This window comes from Panthera pardus, unplaced genomic scaffold (genome assembly GCF_024362965.1).
Source record: "Panthera pardus isolate Hobbes unplaced genomic scaffold, ASM2436296v1 HiC_scaffold_17, whole genome shotgun sequence".
NCBI classification, from domain to species: Eukaryota; Metazoa; Chordata; class Mammalia; order Carnivora; family Felidae; genus Panthera; species Panthera pardus.
The window spans coordinates 134274963-134296009 of NW_026526732.1; the positions used below are offsets into that span (position 1 = coordinate 134274963).

A 21047-nucleotide genomic window follows, 5' to 3' on the forward strand; every position below is an offset into this window, starting at 1 on the left:
GTGTGACTCCAGATGGCTAAACCTAGATGATGCGTTCTCCCCCAATAAGTGTAAATTTCCCATTCTTTGTTCCTTAATTAAAGCAGAAGGGGGTGCCTGAGTAGCTCAATTGGTTAGGAGTCTGACTCTTGATTTAAGCTCAGGTAATGATCTCACAGTTTGTGAGATCATGCCCTGTGTTGGGCTCTGTGCTAGAGGCGTGGAGCCTGCCTGGGATTGTCTCTCTGCCTCTGCCTTTCTCTCTTTCTCTCTCAAAAATAAATAACCCCCCTAAAAACCATTTTAAAAAGCAGCAAAGCTTAAAGGTAATCATTATTTTAAAGATAATTTTTTAAATAACGAAAGGAGAAATTCTAATTGTTATCTTTCCCCAGTTTTTCTGCCATATGAATGTATACATTCAGTTCAAAGCTCTCTTTTGCTGGCAATTTGTTCCAAATGTTTGAGCTTCCTGCTACTACCACTCATTGATCAACTCCATGCTGTCTTAGCAGCTATAGGCTGGTCAAAGATTATTCTTGACTTAAACTGTTCACTAGGAAGTTCTTAGGTGACTGAGCATTGATTTATATCTTCACAGGGAGAGAGAGGGAAAGAAAAAACTGACGAAGAGATCCTGTTGAAGGAGTCCTCCTTCCCCAGTTAAAAGGTAGACATTTCCACTCTTTTTGAGTTTCCACCACCTGCTAGTTACTTAACTTTGGTAGGTAGCCCTAGATGCAGCCTAATTTGTGTATATTACACTCATTTATTTGTGCCTTTAGTATTGGCAACAACCTGAAGTCACAAACTGCTTAATAAAGAAAAGTCCAAACAAAATATAAGCAACTCCTTACGAGCGTTCTTTATTCTCAGTTAATTACACCATCCATTAACTGATGCTAATCTCCAACTGACAATCACCTGATCTCTCAGGGTAGGTTCCTGTAATACAGTATAGTTTTGGCATAACTACAGGACTAGAAATCCCAGTAGATCATAGCTATCCACTTATAAATTATAATTTTCCTCTATGTGGAAGAAAATATTCAAGAAATATATGATTCACATACTAAGAAATGAAAACAATTTATTTTTTGTCCTACTTTCTCAAATTGCTTGAAGGCAAAAAAATGTTAAACGGATAATATCTTTCAACACTGAATTTATTTCTCAGCTTAATTTAAGCATAGAAATTATGTGCCAGATGGCATAATCAACATGTTCTGTTGAAAGATTGCAATTTTATTCTTATAAGAAAAAATAAAGCATTTTTCCACGTGGTCTACTCAGTGGGAAAGAAAGTTTATATATGTTCACCCTAACAATGCCATCTTTGGCAAGGAAAATGACAATGGCTTTGAAGTATTAATTGAGCTCTTTTCCTGCTCTTGCTTTGTCTCATCCTGCCATAGATTTCACATAAGATTCATGGTGAATAACTGGAAAGTGAAATAGTAAAAAGAATAACCATGAATATAGTAAAATTTGTCTTAGTGCCATTTGGACATTTAAAGATGTCTGAAATGCACTTCATTTTTAATCATGTCGTAACTGTATTTCATTCAATATCCTGAACTTTGTGCTACAAATCAGAATATGCCCTAGGCTCTTTCCTCCCAAGGAGGTCATTCAAAGATTTGCCTATCTTAGGAGAGATGGGAACTGACTGTTTTCACAACTCATTCCATTTTTATGTGACATTTCTATTCCCAACACTTCCATAAAGCACTTGGCCAAGGAACTTAGTCATGAGCTAAAGGGAAAAGCATGATGTTTATAAAGATGGAAGGTACAAACAGTTAACTGATACAAAAATTTGAGCACTTGGAGTGTCAAGAAGAGAAAGGGAAAGGAGAAAAAGGAAGGAAAGGGGAGAAAAAGAAGGGAGATCAGAGGAGAGGAGCGGGTAATCAATGAATACAGAAAAACAAACACATGTAAAATAATTAGTGACTTTGTCTCTGAAAAATGAATGCCCTTCCTATAAAAGATAAATTATTGCTAGAGAAGATGGGACATTTCTGATTACTTTGAACAAAAATTTTAAATGATTATTAAAATAGATACTTGGAATAAAGTATGTATTCTGATGAAATTATAACTTCTCAATCTACATTTTTTGAAAACAACAAGAAGTCTAATAATCATGTCACCGTGACAAGTTTTTTTTCAACTGCAGGTTAAGATTGTTCCTTCTTATCTTTAAAACATCTGTATTTTGATGGCTAGTCAACTCTGGGCATTTCTGCCCTGAAAATGATAGCCTGCTTGGGATTATTATGCTAAAATACATTTTTCAAACTTTTCGTGTAAATGCATTTGCTTGTAATATTGGATATACTTCAGGAGAACAATATTACAATCTTATTAAGACATGTAAATCTCATTTCTTGAGTATCAAATGTTTTCCCCATCATTATTCTCAGGTTAAATACACTAGACTATGATCTCTTACACAGATTACACCTACATACATATAACCACCTACTAAATTTACTAGGTATCAAGCAGGTCACTGCTTATACATGGTTCAAAAATGACAAATCATATCATTTGACATGTTGGTCACTTATTCTGTGCTTGGAATGCTATAAGAAGTGCTACATCATGTCTGGAGTCAAGTCTGAATTTTCTATGTGTTCCAATCCCATTTCTTTTCTGATACAAATGTAAACAATACAGAATAAGAAAATTTATTTTTTTAAGTGATTTGCCTTTTAGTTTGTATTTTAAATTAAGGCAACTGAAAATAAATAGCCCAAATAAACGTAACATGATTTATAAGACAATGTGAGCAGAAAAGCTACATGTCAGTGGATTTAAACAAGAAAAGGAAGAATCAAGCATGTAGAGAAAGACCACAAAGTTTACATCCAACATAACAAGTGGGAAGGAAATTTCAAGGAGACAGAAGGTATCACTGTCAAAAGCAATATAGAGGTCTAGGAAAATAACTCAAAACTGTCCACTGGGTCTGGCTGATCAGAAGTTACTTATTAGGAGATTCAGTGGAAAGGTGGGGTCTGAAGCCAAAGTGCAAGAGTTTGAGGTGTGAATGTGCAGTAAGAAAACAGGCAGCAAATAAATAATCTTCTGTAGAATTTAGAGCTACCATCCTCTATTTTCTTCCCCCACGGACAGAAAGGAGAATGCCTAGTACCACACTACAGCTCCATCCGCAATTTTTTAAGTGCCATTGTGTATTTTAAAATTTTGTGTAAATTTTACAGAGAACTTATTTTGCATTTGAGTGATATTGAGTATTGTGTATCATAGTTTTGAATTTTCCCCATGCAAGTGAGAGAGCAGAGGGAAGGAGATGGAGAAGGAAAGAAAGCCATGAAGAGTGTATCGTTGAGCTGACTGCAACTGTGGGCAAATGGAATTGAACTTCGTTGAGATCTTTTGAGAAATTACACAGAGTGCACCTCAGAGATTTGACCTTTTGAAGGACTGGAAGCTGGGGAATATATGCACTGATTCCTGGCCTCACTGACTAAGAGTCAATGCCAGGGGCATTAATTCCTTTGGCATTTCCAAAGTGTCTAAGTTCTAGGTGAGGAAGAACTTCTGTTTTGGAGAAAGCCCATTGTAGAGGAGCTGAGAGATGGAGTGAGCCTGGGGTGGTGGTGAAGCATGCACAAGGAAAGTGCCCCACCCTGCAGCAGAAGTCAGAGGGATGATGGTGGGGCACAGAGCACAGATGGCATCCTGGTTCCACCAAAAATCTCCAATAGAATTATCACTCCAGCAAGTGCCATGCTGATCCTGTACTTTCCCATATTCCCTAGCACATGGCAGGGATCACACATAACCTATTTGAGAAGCATGAATTTAGAAGCTGTGTATATAGGTGTCTTTAAAGAAACAAACAAATAGGTTAAAAAAAACAAACAAACAAATAGGTTAAAAAAAAAAAAAGTCCAGGCTGTCTATGGAATTTGACTCAGGGTCAGCCTCCTGGAGCCCAGGCTGAGTGAGGGAGTGGTCAGGCAGACTTCACTCAGAGGTGAAGAGCCCAGGTTGCTGCCCAGAGAGATATGTGAGGATGGGGACCAAAGTTCAATTCTCCTACCAGTCCGTGCTTGCTACCTCAAAGGGAGGACCAAACCTGCACCACAAAAATGAATGAGGAAAGTAACACTTTCCCTGACCATAATATTCAGGCAAACTCTTCCATTGTTAAAAATCACACTTAGTTAATAATTCATACTTTAAACACTGTCACACTATTAATAACAAAATTAACACTCTCTTCCAAACTAACAATCTGACTGGGTCTCTGCCATTCTCCATGCTCATGGCTCCCATTGCATTGACAGGTACTACATGTCTTACTCAGCTAGAAGTTAAATATTACCTCTAACAAAGTCTTTTTCCGCAAGTAGATCAGCCAAAAGTTGAAATACCAATTCCAGCTCTTTCAGTCTGAGTCGAACTCTAAAACAACTCTTCTTCTTGATGGAACTCATAATATTCTAAACCTGTGGGTCTTGAAACTTGGTTCCCAGACCAAGAGCATCATCACCTGGAAACATGTAAGGAATACAAATTCTCACCCCCTTACAAAGACTCTCTCCTTGACCAAACTTCAGTCAGGTTCCTCCAAACTCTTTTCTCAGGCCCTGAATTTTGGGTTCCCGTGTGTTTCTCTGCATTGTCCAGTTTTAGCAAGAATCCTGCTAAGTTGGTTTAGCCAGATTCTCCCACCCTCAATATCTAATCAGGTTTCAGCACCAAGCCCCTCCTATATCTGATCACTCTAGCCTGCCTTCATAAAGAATCCTGTTAGGTTGGTTTAGTCAGAATCTTCCTTCACTCCTGATATTTCCTTTTAGTAATTTTCTATCACTGAGTACCACCCCCACTCTGCTCCTTAGCTGTAAATTCCCACTTTCCCTTGTTGTATTCAGAGTTAAGCCCAATCTCTCTCCTCTCCTACAAAACCCTGTTAAAGTAGCCCCCTTGAATAAAGTCTTTCCTACCGCTTTTAACAAATGTCATGATCAATTTTTTCTTTAATGCCCCTCCGAGACCTACTGAATCAGCAACTCTGGGGGTAGAACCCAGCAATCTGTATTTTATCAAGCTCTTTAGCAGATTCTGGCACTTACTAAGGTTTGAGACCCATTGCTCAAAATGTGACCTAAGTAAAGATGCATTCATGCCACAAAGGCAACATACTAAGTGATGTGGACAGGTGCCAGAACACACAGCAAAAACCAAATCCTCATTCTCATAGATCTCACACCTAGTGAGAGTATTTGTGAAGCTTCATTTAAAGATAGGTGCACACTAACGTTAAATAAAATGAAGAAAGGCTTACCTAGGCCCCCTGGAGAAACCATGATTGTTCTAAAATAATGATGCCTAACATCAGATGGTAGTAATTTAAGGATCTGGATTTAAAATACGGAGTCAGTTGTGGCTCTGAAAACCCCACAGGACAGTGGCTAAAATTCTAATTGTCAGGATCAGTTTTGTGGTTCTGTACTGACCTATGGTTTCACATGAGAAATACCCACAGCTGTAGAGGAAACCACAAAGGTCTGGAAGCTGCAGGCAGAGGTAAACAGAACCACAGTATATTCTATAAACGATAATAAGGAACCACAGAAAAATATCAAAAGGGAAAAAATGCATTCCTTGGCTGGGAACTTATTGAATGTTTAAAATCAGAGAACAGACTGGTAAGAAAGGGAAGGGGATATCCATAGCTTTAATTCCACAAAGAAATAGCAGTGAAATCCTATATTTTTATTCCCCATTAAGGTTGGTTAAATACAGAATACAACAGAGAAGTTTATTTCAAAATATATCAGTATTTCGCTTCATATTTTTTTAAGTAAGCTCTATGCTCAACGTGGGACTTGAACTCATGACCCTGAGATAATTTTTAATCTCTATACACATTAGGAACTTATATGTCTCTGCAAAAGTTTAAAAATGTTGAATTTTTTAACCACACATGCTTTTATAAGAGAAATATTCAAATAAGGGGAAAAACTAATTCTCCAACTTTAGCTTTTTGGCCATTACTATTAAATCTGCACCCTAGGAAATTCTAGGTAGCAATGAGTAAGCTATAACTGTTATGATGCAAAAGTTGCTTAAATTTTGTCCAAGTTTCAGAATCCTTGACCATTCAGAGGCCTTTCATACTCCCTCTAGTGGTGGCAGTTTTGGAGCTGGAGAGCAACAGGCCATTTCCAAAGTCTGTGCAACAGAATTTAATGTGAATTTTCAAACTCAAAAATTACTCTTTTACTGTTACCTGACCCCCCTCTACAAAAAAATCACCTTTTTATTAATCTGCTAGAAATACATACAGGGTATTTACTTTTTATTTACTAAATCTCTAATGTAATATTTGAATATCATTACATTCTTTAAACTATTCCTTAAAATTATAATTTTAATGTGAATCCTTATAGTATACATCTTGATATAGTACTATCAAAGCAGTGTTTAATATTCATAACACAGAAATACAAAAGCTAGTGCTTTAATTATGAATGGTCTGATCTACAAAATTAGTAGATTATCTACAGACTTAGAAAATTATGTACCTTTGCAAAGGTTTAAACATATTCAACTTTTTAAACAGTCAAGCTCCTTACAATAGCAATATTCATTTTAGGAGAAAACTTCAATTCTCCAACTTTAGCTTTTTCAGCATAATTATTTATGCTCCAATTCCCTTCTCATTCCTACTTCAGAACCTAGCCCCTTCAGTCTGAACACACCATTCCCAACAGCATGCACACCAACTTAATTCTTGTTCATCATAAACGGCATCACTCTTTACCCTACATGTCCTCCAGCTACCCTACCCCTATTTGTCTATTCATCTTCCCAGCAAAATTTCCACATTCTCATCTCACATTCTCTCTTTATTTAACACACTCGGTTTAAAGCAGTTGCCATTCCCATGACTCAGCTAAACTGGCATTTATCAACAGCACCAATTATTTTCCTCTAGCAAAATCCAGAGATCCCTCCTGGGTTCTTTACTTACTTTCTAAGTGGCATTTGACACATTTAACCAGCCTCCCTTTCTTTAATATCTAATAAAGTACCTCATATTTAAAGCCAAACTGTAGCTTTAGCTCTGTTCCCTGAATCCTGCTTATACTTCCCAGTTCACTGCATCAGCATCCACAAAATGCCAGGAGTCAGATTCACCTTCTCTGTTTTCCTCACAAGCATATCCCATCCAATGGCAAATCCTGGCCACTTTACCACCAGGATAAATTCTGAAACTGGCATCTCCTCACAGTTGTAATTTTTTTTATGTATTTTTGACAGAGACAGAGTGTGAGCATGAGCTGGGGAGGGGCAGAGAGAGAGGGAGACACAAAATCTGAAGCTGTCAGCACAGAGCCTGATGCAGGGCTCAAACTCACGAACTGTGAGATGATGACCTGGGCTGAAGTCAGATGCTTAACCGACTGAGCCACCCAGGTGTCCCCAGAAAAACCTTTTAAAAGTATAGAGTCAGGAGTGCCTGGGTGGCTCAGTTGCTTAAGCCTCTGATTCTTGAATTTGGCTCAGGTCACGATCCCAGGGTTATGGGACTGAGCCCTGCATTGAGCTTCGTGTTGAGCATGGACACTGCTTAAGATTCTATCTCTCTATCTATCTACCTATAGATCTATACAGATAGATAGATATATCTATATAGATATCATAAGAATATACAGATATCTATATTATATATCTATACATATCTATATATATATATCTATATATATAGAGAGAGAGATATAGATATATAACATATCTGTCTATGTATATATATATATATAGAGAGAGAGAGAGAGAGAGAAAATATTCTGCCTCTCCCTCCCCGCTTCTGCTCTCTCCATTTCTAAAAAAAAGTATAGAGTTAGATAGGTAGAATCTTATTTCCCAGTTTCCAACCCTCCAGTGGCTGCCCACTCAAATTAGAAGAAGATACAACTCTCCATACCCCATGGCCAGCAAGACACTCCATCACCTAGCTCTTGCCAAACATCTACATCTACATTTCCTCCACTCCTGCCTATGTTTCATCCATCTTATCTGCTTTGTCAGGAGCTGTTTCCTGTGCTTGGCATTTGACTCCCTATGCATTGCTAGCTCCTTCTCATCTTTCATATCTCAAGTGCACTGTCACTTTCTCTGACTACTTCCCTGACCACTCTGCCAAAAGAAGCCCCTTCTACTATCCCATTACTCTTTTTCATAATGTTCCTAGCACCTTTCCCTATTTTAAACCACCTTATTGGGACATCTGGGTGGCCCAGTTGGTTAAGCATCCAACTTTATCTCCCTTCATGATCTCACAGTTTGTGCATTCAAGCCCTGCATTGGGCTCTTTGCTGCACAGAGCCTGCTTCAGATCCTCTGCTCCCCACTCTCTGTCCTTACCCATTTGTTCTCAGAAAGAGAGAAAGAAAGAAAGAAAGAAAGAAAGAAAGAAAGAAAGAAAGAAAGAAAGAAACTTAGAAATATAAGCCACCTTATTGATTTTATGTATGTATTGTATCTCCATCCATCAGAATGTAAGCTCAATAAAGTCAGGGATCCCTTCTTGCTTATTCACCACTAGATTCTAGGTGTCAAGTGTTCATTACATAGCATACTTATTGAACAAGTCAATAAATGAATAAATTCCTTGGCCTGTGACTGGCAACATGCCCAACTCACATGCCATGAATGCTATGACTTGCCCCTTCCCCAACACGTCTCTGGGTATATGGTTTGTTTCTTCTTCTTTGGTATACTCGCAGTGCTTCAGAGCCTGTGCCCCAGTGAGTATCCTCCTCAGATTTCCTCTAGTTCCCTAAGACCAGAAGTGCCTTAAAGGGAAACTCTGGTTCCAATTCTATATTCCTGGCTTTGGTCCCTGAGGCTAAAGAATTAGAGTATGAAGGGTGAGTTGATTACAGCAGACACAAGACCAATATGAAGACTATTTTAATTGTTCAAGAAAGAGATAATAAGGCCCCAGCAGTGAGCTTGGTGGAGAGTGAATAAATTCAAGAGATATTACAGCACTAGAATTGATCAGCTAGGTAAATGAAAATGGGAGTGTCTTAGTCTGCTGGTGCTACTGTAACAAAATACCATAGACCGAGCTTCTTAAACAACAGACATTTACTTTTCATAGTTCTGGAGGCTGGAAGTCCAAGACAAAGGTATTGTCAGGGTGTTTTCTCCTGAGGCCTCTCCCTTTGTCTTGCAGATAGCCATCATCTTACTGTCCTCTCACTGTTGTGTGTGTGTGTGTGTGTGTGTGTGTGTGTGTGTGTGTGTCTTCTTTAAGGACATTGGTCCTATTGGATTAGGGCTCTGTCCTTATGACTTCATTTAATTTACATTACCTCCTTGAAGTCTCTATCTCCAAAGACAGTCAGGTTGGGGGTTAGGGCTTCAAACATATAAATATGGCGGGGGGGGGGGGGCTGGGGGGGTACAAAATTCAGTCCACAACAGGAAAGAAGATCTGTTAGGTTAAGAAGCATCAATGATGACCTCCAAAATTACATGATTTGTCTAATTGTTCTTCATTGCTGTTACAGATATATTATTTATTTTACATAGTAAGCACATTATAATCATTTTAAAGGGTAAAAAAAATTTTGTTTACTTGAAGAGCATAATCTATATTGATTTTAGGATTTAGGATCTAGATCAGTTTTAGGACACATTATCTCTTAACTTCCAAATTACACCCACAAATTTCTTTGTGCCAATTTGTGCATCATTTAGGTGAGTATGTCAGTTGGCTTCACTACTTTTAAGCAACAGAACAATCCCTGTTGTTTCTCAATCCTTCTTAAAGAATTGGGAAGGAATTGAAAATACCATGGGCCTCAGAGAAGTGCCAATCTGAAGGTTAAGGGTTTGAAGAGCTCAAGCTTGCGCAGACCTAGGCAATAAGAATAGGAAGGGTCTGGGGCCTGTGCTTGGCTGCTGTCTTTTACTGAGCTGTCTGCACTTCCTCACTTCCCTGTTTTCCATGGTTCACTCCATGCAGGCTTCTGATCTGACACTGAAGCCCCTCCTATCTAAGTTACCAGTTACCTGCATTTACCACATTCCATGTCGAGCCTGAAACCCACTTCATTTGAATTTTCAGTAAGAACTAACACAGTTGACCACACTTCTTCCTTGAGTTACTAGTTCCCTTAGAAAATGCATTCTTATTTCCCTCCAACACTACTGGTTCCTTCTTTTTACTCCTCCTCCTGGCTCTTCCTTTTTTCCCCAGCCTCTCCATATTCATGATCTCATTCAGGACTCTTGTTTTAAAGATCAAATCCATATCCAAGTTCTGGCCTCTTCCCTGCAACTCCAGATTCTTATGTCTAGCTCAACAACTCTGCTTAAAAATCTAATGAACATCTTAGACTTAACACTTCCAAAATAGAATTCCTGATATTTTCCCCGAAACCTACTCCTCCTCCAGTCTTCTCCATCACAGTAAATGGTGCCAAATTCACCTAGTTGCTTAATTCACAAATAATAATGATAATAACACTTACTGACTTGGGCCAAATTCTGTTCTAAATAGAACCTTATTTTTCTGTTAAGAAAATACCTTAGAAAAAAACTTATTGTTAAGGTTTAATATTTTCTGTGTTGGGCTTCCCTTTTGCCTTAACTTCTTAGGAAAGTTTCTTTTGTTTGTTGTAGAAGCACATTCAAGGGATATTTCACTAGCTCTCCTCCCACTCCAGACTCCCATGCATTCCGAGGTTACTATGGATACTGTAAGCCTGCCATGCCTTGTTGACTGCTAAGTAAGTTTCTCCTCTCAGGCCATGCCAAACCCTTTTGTGTGGTAAGAATTAGCCAATGATAATAATTACCACGGCCATTTTACAACTATAATAAAGATATTTCTGAAGAAGGTGTTGCCTCTCAAAATTATAACAGGATAAACTACTAAAAAGCACAAACACAAGAAAATGCTGTGGGGAAAAATTAAGAATCACAAGGTAACAACAGTACAAATATTGCTTTACGATACTCTGAACTACTGTTTAATGTCACCTTTTAGCCATGAAAAGCATAGTATGAAAGAAGTTACATTCATGAGCCAGTCAAGGCATATAATGATTATTGGGAACATAAACCTTTGCCTCAGATTTTGGTGGCCATCTCTCATTGAAGAGCTCAGTGTGTGTGGTTCAGTTTCATAAGCAATCATGGGTATGGGTAAACATGCTTGACTGATTAATGATAACAGCTCTTAAAACACCACAGACATTTCCAGCGCCCAGAAATGTTTATTTTTTATGCTAAATTAAATTCATTTTCTCTCTCATTCCCTCTAAGGAAAATGGTGACAAATTTAAATTCAGAGTGGACTGCTACATCGAAGATGGCCATGCGCCGCAACCTCTAAATAGACTATGGTTTGGGTTTGCATTTCATCTAGAGGATGGTGGGAGGGAGGAAGCTTAAGAGCAGGGAAAGGAAAAGAAACCCCACAATGAGCACTGAACCAGTGCTGAGCCCATTGCCTTGCACACAGAAGGACCTTGATAAATATTTTATATTTACCGAAACCAGTAATACTCAAAATAGTAATAATTTATCATATAGTATATGATAAATACTTACAACAGAAAAAGAGAAAGAAATAAATAAGGGGCATCTGCTTTGTGCACTACAATGCTGGAAACAGAAAACATTATCTCCATAAGGCACATTAATCCACTTTCCCACGGCAATACAGGGAAAAACCAAAATAAAATCATGAGTCTTTTGGATTCCAAAGCCCACTTTCCATCTATTTATGTTTATCCACACTGCCTCCAGTGATGAGAGAGAGTGTCTAGTTTGTTAATATTAATTATTCTGGCCATTTATATACTAATAAATTTGTTACCTCTTAAAAATCTATATTGCACTAGACATCCTAGTCATGGCATCCTAACTGTTGTGGCTTCTTTCATGAGGAATGAAAGACATGACTCTGGTAATTCCTACCAGTTTACACTGGCCAGCAGAGAGATGCTCTCAAAGGGCACATCCTTCTAATAGATAGCTTTACAGGCTTCTAAGGATCATAGCTCTATGATTCAGAAATGTACTTAGACCTTAGCATGAGCTGAAGCAGGAGGAAAAATTTAGATTGTTGTAACTGTCATTTAAAAACAATGAGCTGAGGGATGCCTGGGTGGCTCAGTTTGTTAAGCGTCCAACTTCCACTCAGGTCATGATCTCCAGCTTGTGGGTTCAAGCCCTGCATCAGGCTCTATGCTGATAGCTCAGAGCCTGGAGTCTGTTTCAGATTCTGTGTCTCCTTCTCTCTCTCTGTCCCTCCGTGCTCGCACTCTCTCTCTGTCTCTCTCAAAAAATAAATTTAAAAAACATTTAAAAATAAATAAATAAATAAATAAATAATAAAAACAAAAAAAACCTCTTGTCCAAACCTAGTAAATATTCTTTGAGTTAAAGAGTTTTTCTGAAAGAGGCAACACACTTTGTGAAATACTTCAGGCCTTTCTACCATCGTGTTTCTGATCATAATGAACCTGTGGGGTGAATGGCCACATCCTATCTCTAAATGTTCTTCAAAGTCTACTAGAAAAGTTGTTCCTTCAAAGAAGATTTTATTGATTCCCTAATCTGAATATGCTGTATGCTTGCTTTACTACCATCTTCTAAATAGATCACTTTTTAACCTATGTCATGGTGATTTTTTCTGATTTTTGCTTTCAAGAACACATGGCTCAGGTCAAGACCATGTGAAGTTACCAAAGAGAGAAAGTTCACCTTTCTCCCTTTTCCTGGAGAATTTCTTCCTCTCTTGGCAGATAAGTTGATGTTTCTGAAATTCAGTCAAATAAATGTACTTCAAGGTATATATGGACTCAGTTACTAACTGAACAGTGGTATCCATAGCTTTCTGGGTGTGCCCTTCTCACCCAGGTCTGGCCTCCAAAAAGAAGAGACCATCTGTGGAATCCTGGAACATTGCACTGGGTGTCTGCCCTCCATGAATCTACTTTTTGATCTTAGTAAAAAAAATTACATAATGATGTATATAATTTCCCTGATTAAGGTTAAACTATACAGATGGAATGGGTAACCACTAGCCAACCAATCTCTGTTTTGGCAGCAATGCAATGTATCAGTCAGCTGAGGTTGTGTTTTGCTACAACAACAAACACCTCTGAAATCTCAGGCTTACAACAACAAAGATTTCTCTCTCACTCCTATTATATCTTTCTTGGCTATGGCTCTGCTCCATCCATTCTCTCTTAGGACCTAGAAGAATTAGCCTTTATCCAGAACAATGCAGATGTCCCAAAAGAGGGAGAAGTAGGTGACAGACCATGTGATGGCTTTTTCAGCTTTTCTTGGACACGGCACAGGTCACTCTTGCTCCTGTTCATTGTTAAAACAAGTCCATGACCAAAACTGACATTAATGTGTTGAGAGTATATAATTCCCTCAGAGGAAGAAACCTGTAGCAGGAGCAATGAATATTTTAAACAATAATTTCATCTACCACAATATGTGAGAAAGATTCAGATATTGTAGCAATCCAGAAAGAACACTAGACCAGCGGTTTCCTATTGAGTTTTAGTGAAAATGTGATCATGTTGATTGTCTGACTCTAGGCTTTAACTGTTTCATCTATAAAATCAGAGGTTTGGTCTACATAGTATCAAGGTCCCTTCCAACTCTGCCATTGAGCCAAAAGCCTTGCATTATGGTTATTTGTTTTGTTATCTTATTCAACAGACAAGTGCCAGTACCATTTTTACATTTCTCAGAGACCTCACCAAGTATGGTGCTTGGAAACATTTGCTAAATAAATAAGCTAAACCCTACAAATAACTTACACATTTGTGCATATTCATTAGATAATTTTCTGGAAGCAGGTTCCAATGATGGAATGTGGAGAGCACTGAGAGCCTCAGGCTGTGGTGAAGGAAGACAGAAATGAAAAACACAGCACGTGAGTGGATAAAGGCAAGCTGGAAAACCAAGGCTGAGAATGCTCCAGTTCCTGGGTAGTTCCTTTTAGAGCAGTTCTGTGACTGAAAGCATATATTATGTACAGTTCTGCATTTCCCTATGGCTGAAATTTCCCTATGGGTAAAATTGCTTAGCTTACTAAATCTAAAGACAAATATACTTTTAAACTATTGCAAATAGAAAGAGGTTTGGGCTTTTTTCTGTTCCTTATTTTATATAGGAAAACTAGGTAAAGAGCACACTCTGAAACTGTTGTAATTCAATTATAGGAAATGTTGCAGTATTGTATAAAAATGAAATTCCTGATTTTACTGTGAAAAGGAAATGATAGCCTTTGAAAACTAACAAAATAGTTGATTTGCCAAGAAAATGCTCTCAAGTCAAGGGAATCAGCTAAGGAGAAAAATAGTCAGTACTTTTTTTGTTCCCATTTACTCTCCTAAATTTAGCACGAGTACACAGCATTGTTATCCAAATAACTACAAAGCATAATTTGAATTTCACATTTAATCTTCAGCTGGACTGATGAATATTTGTCTTCTACTTACCCATATCATTCTTTCTGCCCACATAATTATAGCTTGGTGAGATCACTTGAGTTTTATTCCTTCTTTTAATAATTATAGTCCATATTAGCTCCTCAATTATTTCACTTCTTGGTTGTAAGAATACATCAAATATGTAGATTTACTTTTCATCAGTGTGGTGTAACGGTGATCAAAGAATTTAGTTTAGCTTGAAATTAAAAACAATTAGATCCACAACACAGATAAAATCCATCCAAAATGATAGGGGCTTTTTTGTAAGCTCAACCAACACCATGCTGCTGAAAAACTAACCCCTTTTCTTCTTTTTTCCTTAACTAACTTTAATATGATGAGCTGTAAAACTCCAAATGCTTAGTGAAGATCTGAGAAGTGAAACAGAAAGCAAATAAAAGAGTGACAAAGCAGGAGAGTACATGATCCCCGAAGAATCCACTGTTCTATCATTCTTTTTTTGGTTTTCAAGTACTAATCTCAAACTAGTGATTTGAGCATTTCAGAAAAACACAATCAAGGAAAGGGGCTTTTAAATCATAACTTTTTACCTCCCTTAGAAATCTGTGCTCCTACATCTCTTGCTGACTCAGGAGACATCACAGAACTGCTTTGCTTCTGAACCAGTTGTCCCCACTCCCCCCATGAACCCCCGCTGGCTCTGGTATGTTAGCAAGCAATGCCACCAAGTGGGAAATAATCGATCCTTATGCCTAATACTTTAAATCAAAAGCATTTTGTAATTTTCACCAACTGTCCAGAGTAGTGCTGTTTCCGGTGGTTAAAACTGTTTGTGGGGAATACTGAGAGTGCTTAATAAGCCTATGACATAAAATAAGTAATGCCACCAGCAATTTCAAGTGTTACTTCACTATTAAACTTCCAAATCTTGAAGCTTACCCTTGGTCAGGATGTAATACCCACTGGTCTGCTTTAGGAAGTCAGTACTAGCCTATTAGCATGCAGTTTTCCTTGGAGACAAGCCATCTTCACACTGTGCCTGCGATCCCCTTTCCAGCCTTCCTGTCACTGCTCCGTGTCCACGACCCGGCCTAGGGCGCCTTGGACGGATATCTTGCCATTTCCTGCATTCAGCATGAGCACTAATTGAAAATTTGGGTGGCCTTGCTTATTTATTTTCCTGGAATGCAGTGGGTTATATTTTCATGGCATTTTCTCAGTAGTGCAGCATTTCCATTTCAAACTAGGACAATGGGAAGAAAAGCCAGTCCCCATCAGCACACAGACACACAACAAAAGAAGACTGTATGCCCCCCACCCGTTTGAATTTGCAGTACTGCCTTTATAAATTGTAACTAAATGTAAGCAATCAGTTTTTTTGTTTTTTCATGCAACTGAAAAGACAAGTTTACTTTCTCCTTGAAAAGGAGAAAACACAGTGATGTACTAAGTTACTGGAAAAATAAAAGATAAATAGGAGGTAATATTAAAAATTATTTGCTAAAATTTAACAACTGACTGTCCACATCTAAATCTTCATAAAATGCACTGGCTCAAATTTCCTGTCAGATTAATAAATGTATTCTTAAAAAATCCAAAAATCTTGCTTCACCATCCTGTAACACTGGAGTTTCATACCGATTACAGCCTGCATGTGTTGCATGAGAATTTTTCTTTAGGAATATGAAGGCTAACAGTGAAACTTTTAATTTTATCAAGATGTTATGCCATGTTGTTCTAATAATCTACCACTGCTGTAAATTTTGTATTGCCTAACATTCAAAGAGGACTGTATTTCAGTGAATTTGTGTAAAAGCACAGTTTTGGCAAAACTTAAATTTATATACATGGTTTATAGAATTTACACCTCCAAATTGACTTTTGATTTCACCCTGGATGTGTGCATCTCTCATTTCTGAATTAAGAGTATATAGGGGGAGTAAATTTTTAACATGTGATACCTTTTGCATAAAATATATTAAAAGAAAGATTTAGGATGATTGAAATATATACACGTTAGAGGTATTTACTAAAAACAATTAGTTTAATTCAACTCCCTGCAAGTGTGCCAACTGAGGGGCAAATACAGTTCCAGTTTTGTACCTTTAAACCAGAACTGAGTCTAGATTGTTTTCTTAATCGTGAGAGCTACCTTCCCTTGCTTTATAGCATTTCTGCCATTGGTATAACTGATGGGCACACTAATTATACATCGGTTAACTCCAAATGGGAAAATGGTAAGGCATTTCTGTAGACCAAAGGTTGCCAAGGTTGTGAGCCAAAAGTAAAATCTTAAAAACCAATTTGTCCTATTTGGTTTGAGCAACTGCTTTGGGAAATAAAAAAATGTCATCTGTTCATTTTAGTCAAGCAATTGACAGTATTAAATTGCTATTCTGAGTTACTTTTATAAATTGGATCTAGCATTAAATTGTCAAAAAATAAATAACAATCACACTTAAGTCATATCTTTACATAAAGAATAAGTGCATACAGGTATCTGACTTCTCAGCTGAACAAACTTTTTAATGCCTTACCATAATTCATAAACAAGATTTCTTTTCCATACAGATTTTGTCTTAAAATTAAATATGTTAAAGAGGAAAAAAATTCTGCTTGGACTATGCAAATATTACTTAGCTGAAGTACTTATTTTGAATTACACATGTGAGCTAAATAACATAATTACAGTTTTTCATGTGATACTGTTTATTTGAAACTCATTATATAAGACATGCTGTGCAATTAACAATGATCATTTCATATTTGTATAGCTCTTCTTAAGCTGTAAAAGTATTTTTCCGCATATATAATTAAGGTTCATTATAATTCTCTGAGGCTCACTTTTTAAAAAGCATATTAACCTCAAGAAAAAAATTAAAGGCAAATAAGTTTACGTTTATTAAAAAGACACACATACTAATAGAATCAAGTATGAAAAAATAGGAAAAATATGGCAGTTTACATAAAGAAGATACTTAACCTTAGATGGCTGTGCTGAATATTTAATCCAGTGAGGAATAGGATTATTGCAGCTCTTTCAATCTTCTGAGCGGTTTGGAAAACAGCCTAGCAGAAGTTAACTTGGTAAATTCAAATATATTTTATTGAGTAGTTTTTCTTTCCATTTGACTTTTTAAAATAAAATACTAAAAGCAAATTACATTTTCATAACCATATCATTTTTCTCACAGTTGTGGGCCTCTTATTGTGTCTGTCTTGTTATGTTATACCTCAAGGAAATAAAAATAAAAATGCCATCTGGGATATAGTCCATTTACAGACTTGCCTTTTGTAATTAAATCTGAATATATATGGGGAAAGACATATTATTTGTACAAAGTCTCAAAAAATAAAAATGACACATTTCTAAGATTGCCCACTCTAATTTCCTCTTGGCTAGATTTAAATAATTTTAGTATGGCTGATGATTTCTTCCCTAGATGTCAAATAGCAAAATTAAAATATTTTTTAAAACAAATGTACTTGACAGAATAAGCCAGAACAAAACCCATTTCTGGTGACTTACCCTTTCCGGCATAGAGCAGAGAGCTGCCATTTCCTTTCAGTAGAGATGTGTGACTCCAGAGTATATTTTACAATTTATACATAAACATAATTCATAGCTGAATTTAGGTATTTCCCAAAAGAAATTAATTCCTAAAATTTCAAAACTATTCCTAATAGAAATGTAAAGTCTGGGCTGCAAGATTTATGTAACAGAGGATGGGCCATTATGTGCTGAGCAAGCTGGAGAGGCACAAGGTTGCCAAATGGGTGTGCACCCCCCCCCCCAAAATGAAAGTGTAAGTATGAACTATTTTCTCATTTTTCCTTGCTCTTGAAACTTAGAAAATTAGGGTAGATGTACAATGTTGGATAATAGAATTATTGGATCTATGTATCTGTTTTCTACATCTGACTTCCAACTGTAAACAACTGACAACTTACCTGATTTGGATTGGTTTATCCAAAGCATAAGGCAAAATAAACCAGGTTCCAGATTTCTTTTTCTTGAAAAAGTAAGCTGGTTCTTCTGAACACTTTCTTGTGACAGAAGCAAAAAAAAGGCTATATAACCAAGACAACAAGGTGCCTAACAGACCTCCAGGCCTAAGGATCTACCAGTGTAGACTTCCTACTCACTTCAAGACTAGAGATGTCTTGTGGCTAGGAAGCGCAAATTCTCCCAAACACAATTCTCCTGTTACATAGGTCACGAATGATCTTAAGAGCTGTTGAAAGCAAAGTACCAGTTTACACTCTTCATGTGATGAGTAGGTCAGCCACAAAAGAGGAATGTGTTAATCAGAGAATTTTTTAAAAATTAGAATGCTGCTATCAGCATTCTTTTTACATTGAATTCTGCTGAAAACCTCAATTTACAAAAAAGATGAAAGAGATGTAGGGAAAATAAATATTTAAATTGTGATTGATGAGATAGTCTGACACAAGGTGGGTTAAAATGGGGCTAAGACAAAATGGAATCTAAACATTCAAAAGGCCTCAAGTCCCTACAGCCATTCCCCACCCCCAGTTCCTTACACCCACCATCAGGAACATGATTCCAGAGGGACTGCCCCCTACTCACCCCATTCTAGCTTTTCTCAGTAGTTGCTACCTCCAAATTCAGTTTAAGTTTTCAATCTTGTTTTAAGAGGGTGTGTATGAGTGTGTGCACGTGTGTGTGTGGTAGGCAGTGGTGGGCAGTGACCCACAATGTTCACCGCTGGCCTGACCACACTGCAAGCCTTTGGATGGCCTGCCAGGCGAGGTTTGCCCAGAGAAAATAGGAGACCCCTTGAGTTTGAATAAGGGACATTCTTCTTCAGGTTTTGGGAGGCCTGCCTTAATCTGCCACTGTCATTAGCTTAAACAGAGTAAAAGATAAAATGATGTCACGGAAATTGTTTTAAAAAAAACTTCTAATATTCTCAGAACTATTTGTTCTGTTCAAAAATGAAAATAAAAGCAAGGAAGAAGGAAGAGAGGGTGGAAGAGAAGGAAGGAGGAAACAAGAAACTAGCCAGTCTATCTTGACTCAATTCTTTCTTCTGTCTAGTTCCACTGAATTTTTTTCTCTTAAATTTTGATTAGTTAGGTAATTATTCTCACTTGCCTATTGCTGGTCATTTGTGGCTTTGTAACATCTTTTTCTTCTATGAAATGAAAAGCCATAGGATATAATCCATCCCTATGAATCTAAGATGAATTATTTATTCAAAAGGAATAAGAAGTTGACATCTATTGCTACCATTTCTCGCAGACCAATCTGCTTGCTTCAATCTTCTGCAATTGTTCTTGTGGCCACCATCTACTGACCACCCCTGGAGCATGGGCACTCCCTGGACTGGCCATTAGGATCTCTGTGTATGTTATGTTTACAAAGGCCTGATAAGAACTTGGGATGTGTCAGTGACCAAAACTGGATCGAGATTTAATACTTCAGACTCCCATAGATTTTATACATTAAAGAAGGTTTTTGTCTCCAAGTGTTTCTTAGCAGTTGAAGACTATTATTAATTATAAATATTAACAATACTAATTATAATTATTGTAGATATGCTGAAAGGATAATAAGCCAGCATAAGTTCATGCATCAAAGTTGCTAAATTTATTTATTTATTTATTTATTTATTTATTTATTTATTTATTTATTTTGGGAGAGAGAAAGTGAAAGAGAGAGAGAGAGGAGGTGTGTGGCAGAGAAGGGCAGAGAAAAAATCATAAGCAGGCTCCAACACCAGCATGGAGCCTGATGCTGGGCTCGATTTTACGACTATGAAATCATGACCTGAGCCAAAATCAGTTGGATGCTTAACCAACTGAGCCACCCAGGCACCCCTATATTATTTCATATTTAAATACAGTGCTTATGTAGCCTTATTGGAATTGTCATTCATTAAAATTTTTCTACAATGAGAAATATTCTAATTTCCCTTTTAAAAAATATAAAGTCTCTCAAGTTTATAGAAGTTAATTAACTGTTGCTATTAGTTGATATGCTAAGATAATATGAAATCTCATGCATAAAGTAGAAAGCTTTGATTCCATAAAAGAACTACAATTTATAATTATACTTTATAAAGGTCCATATTCTAGTTATTTAGATTCATTAAATGTCATGCAATATATAACATTTCTGGTAATTTAAAACTGTTTAATGTGTAGTTATTATATTCCTAATCAGGATGTTCATATAGTTTCAAAACACATTTGAATGATTTCTCAGTATCAGTTTTCAAAAATAGCAGTAATAATGTGTATTTAATTGCATGTTTATTCTCATATGAAGCTTACAAGTGCCTATATTTCTATATTTCCAGTAGAGATCACAATAATGTAAATGTATACCCATAATGTGAATTACAATATACATATTTCTTCCAATATGAATAAGTTCATATTAAAAACTTCAAAGATTAATGGTATATGGGTCACTTGTGTTTTTAAAGTAGTGAGTTTGCTCCGGTTTGCATTGTAACAACCTTAGTTGTGTCAATAGCCTTGTGCCTGGGACTATTTCCACCTCCAAATATTGCTTACATAATTGTATTTACTCATAAACCTAACTAACAG

At 37.0% G+C, this 21047-nt stretch overlaps 1 long non-coding RNA gene across 1 annotated transcript in view; it reads right to left on the reverse strand.

The window, feature by feature from the left end:
- Positions 1–21047, reverse strand: part of LOC109249490 (uncharacterized) — a 32790-nt gene that overhangs the window by 2614 nt on the left and 9129 nt on the right. Inside the window, exon 2 of the long non-coding RNA XR_002072606.2 lies at positions 18420–18511. This is a non-coding gene — a long non-coding RNA (uncharacterized LOC109249490). The remainder of the gene's footprint in view (positions 1–18419; positions 18512–21047) is intronic.